Below are 4,064 nucleotides of genomic sequence, written 5' to 3'. Positions count from 1 at the left end.
ACAGTTTTTACGGAGTGTGGATATAGGGTTTTTGCCATTTTTTATTTTTGATGCTATTCTTTGCATAGTCTGCCTAGAAACGCCAATTCTTCTTGAAATTTCTCGTTCAGAATAGTTAGTGTTGCTTAAAAGTGACATTATTTCACTTTCTTTACAAACATTCACATCTTTTTTTTTACTCATTGTCAGAAACTTTAAAAAATTCAAAAGACAAATAAACACACTACAAAAATATGTAAAAAAAAATTAAAAAAGTTGAAATAATGTATATTTTTGGAAAAACTACTTTCAAAGAAGACTTTCACTTAATAAAATATTTAAAAAAGTAAAATTTTGAAAAATAGTCGGTTAAAAATAACGTTTGAAGAAAGATCCTTAACACACACACAACAAGCTTCGGCACTCTACAAATGGTAACTGAACACAATTTCGCGGTTTTACTTGTCAAAACACGCAAAATACACTGTTGCTAGCAACAAAATAGTGTTGCCTACACAATAATTTGTAATGTTGTAAATAATTATGAAAAGTTGTGAATTTTACGTTTGAAAGGTGAATTAATGCTGACAATATAACAAAAAACGTGATGGCCCTATTTCAATGGCCACCCACTATATATATATATATATATATATATATATATATATATATATATATATATATATATATATATATATATATAAATTAAATTGCTAGTTAAAATGAGCACATTGATTTCACACTGAAATAGCCTGCTGTCGGGATGGGGCAGCAGTCTTTTCTTTCATTATTCTTTATTTTTTTATTTCTTTTTCTGAAAATTCATATACATATATATATATATATATATATATATATATATATATATATATATATATATATATACGTATACATATATACATATATATATATATATATATATATATATATATATATATATATATATATATATATATATATATATATATATATATATATACGTATACATATATATATATATATATATATATATATATATATATATATATATATATATATATATATATATGTATACATATATATATATATATATGTATATATATATATACATATATATATATGTATATATATATATATATATATATATATATATATATATATATATATATATATATATATATATATATATATATATATATATACACTATAGCATATTTAGGCAACAAACAAAACTTATTTTATTCTGATTCCTTCCCAACAAAACTGCAAGCAAACACTATTAAGTTAGGAGTTATTGGAAAAAAATAATAGAGTTATAGAGCAAGGAAACGGTTGACTTAAAAAAGTTGAATTCTGAATGAGCCAGAAAAATAGGAAGGTGGGAGAGAGTTACAAAGGGTTGAAGTACGGTGGAAAAAACAACATATTTGCCTAATTACTAATTTTTAAATACTAGTATGTTTTTTTTAATGCAGTATATCACGGTTGAAAGGAGCTATCATCTCTAGTTTCATCTAAAACTAATTAAATTAGTTATTACAATATTATTATTATTGTAGTAAATATTATTGTTAAATAATAACAACTAAGTTCAGGAACTAATAATAATAACACTCTTACAAATAAGAACTATGGTGACAGTATTTCTAAAAGTAACTTTAATTATACAAAATAAAACCTCATTTTATCTAAAAAGTCCAAGTACTATCTTATTTTGTCTTACTTAAAAACGTCCGCAATCATTTTTAAGCTATTTTGTGTAATGAAATTTCACATTATTCCAAGCGGACAACTTACTCCAATGAAGGACAATCTACTCCGGAGTAAAATGTCCTATCGAACAGTTTACTCCGACGGTAGGGTGTGTCGATTCTGGACTATTTTTGAATAAATGGTTTAATAAAATTTGGGATATAAGTAAAAGTTGCGAACATTTATGGAAAATCTAAATCTGTATATATTTTTTAAATCAGAAAAATATTTACTTAGGTGATTAGCTTTTTTTATGAAAGTATAAACGGTTTTTGTTTTCTTTTAAACGGAATAACGACAATACCGGACAATACTGTCCGTAATAAAAACAGACTTTTAAGCAACAAAAGAAAGTTACATTTAGTTTATAAAAAATTTATTTAACTTTATATGTATAGAATATTTTGAAAATTTTTTGTATTAAACGTGTAAAATAACTTTTAATTTCTAAAAAGGTTTACTCAAACATATTTTTATTATCTTAATGATGGTCAGTAAATTATTTTTTCATTGCCGCAATTAGTAAACAACTGCGAACTGTAAATTGTATAAATTTATATATAAAGTATAAATTTAAGAACTTTTAACCGATTGCGTTCATTCTTATAATATTAAAAAAAAATTTCGTTTCTAAACAATAATAAATTCTCTTTAAATATTTAATAACTTGGAGGAATAATGGCACCCAAAACCAGAATAAGTACTAATACACAAATTAGTGTTGCATTTGGTACTGGAAAACAGTTTCTAGTTTCAGAATTACCAATCAACAAAGACGTTATTAGATATGGAATTTTATTAAGAGAGGGCTACGAAGACATAAAAAAAAAATTATCCTGTAAAAGAGATTGCCAAAGATATACTTCCAGCTTTATTACACCAATGGTCGAGTGCAAGTTTGGAATTTACATCACCTAAATTAATTACTGACAAAACAATTTGTGATAAAATAGTGACGTTGTGGAACAACGCTTCAGCTTGTCCAAGAAAAAAAGGAGCTAAACAAATAATAAATTTTGAAGAAAAACTTGATAAACTTTTTGATATACAAGTACGCAAATGTCCAATTGTAAAATGTGATGATTTTATTTGTTCTGATGGTTGTGATAAAGAAGTTTATTATAAATGCAAATGTATCAAAGAGTATAAAATACCATCTATTGACGTTAAGTTTATTTATTTTCAAAGAGTTAAAACTGGAACTGTTAGCAAGCTTCAAATTGGATTACCTGATAACATTAAAACTAGGAAACAGTTCAAAAGATTACTTAGAAAAGATCGAGAAAAATGTTTTGAGAATAAAGCAATATTGTTTTAACTAAAAAAAAAAAATCGAGTCAGGTAAGATAACTATCAAAAAGAAAGTGATTTCAGTAATGAAATAGAATTAAATGATAACAATGATAATATTACTAATATAGAATTACCTCTAGTGCTCGAGAAACCATCAGGAAAAAAAAAAGAAAAAGTGTTGCAATATCACATATAGCTATGAATAGCGTAAGGTATAATTTTTTTAAATAAATTTGTTTTTTATTTAAGTATTTATACTTATAAATACATATATATATATATATATATATATATATATATATATATATATATATATATATATATATATATATATATATATATATATATATATATATATATATATATACAAACTTTAAAAAATCCCAATATAAGCGCTAATTCCCAATTTATTTATTTATTCATTTTTTTTAGGTGCCCCAAGAAGTCCCTACGGTCTTGTCACGGAGCACCGCGGAAGTGCATTTAACCAGGAAGTTCAAGCCTCCTTCCTTACCGTGACGCGAAAATATGTCCAGAGTTCGTTTCGAACCTGGACATATTTTCTAAATCTTATCAAAACTAATTACTATTAACCTTGCGCAATAAACTTAGCTGGTTTCCGTCAGAACTGAAATTGATATTTAAAAATGTTCCAATGAAATATGAAAAGAACCTTAGAATGTGGACAAATGAATAGATAATTAATATCTGGTGGCTATTTTTTACGATAACGATTTGTTTTAACTGGATTGTTTGATTTTTTGGTAATATGTAAATGAAATATAACTTTTATTAAATATATTTGAATAATTTTTCAATTAGACAATATTAATTAACAAAGTTATCAATTTTAAAAAATTTGTTTGAAACTCTAATGCTTTTCTTTAAATTTTTTTCAAAAGTTTTAATTTAACCCCCTTTTAAATTTATATGTTCTAAAAGCGTTTTTGGAAGTAAAAATGACAATTTGCGCTTAAAGTAGTGAACGGAAACTTTCGGCTTCGGCCGAAACCGAAACCGAAATTTCTGCTTCAACAATTTGTTTACTTTTCCTGTTTCGG

This window comes from Hydra vulgaris, chromosome 13 (assembly GCF_038396675.1).
Source record: "Hydra vulgaris chromosome 13, alternate assembly HydraT2T_AEP".
NCBI classification, from domain to species: Eukaryota; Metazoa; Cnidaria; class Hydrozoa; order Anthoathecata; family Hydridae; genus Hydra; species Hydra vulgaris.
This window is presented reverse-complemented; position numbering follows the sequence as displayed.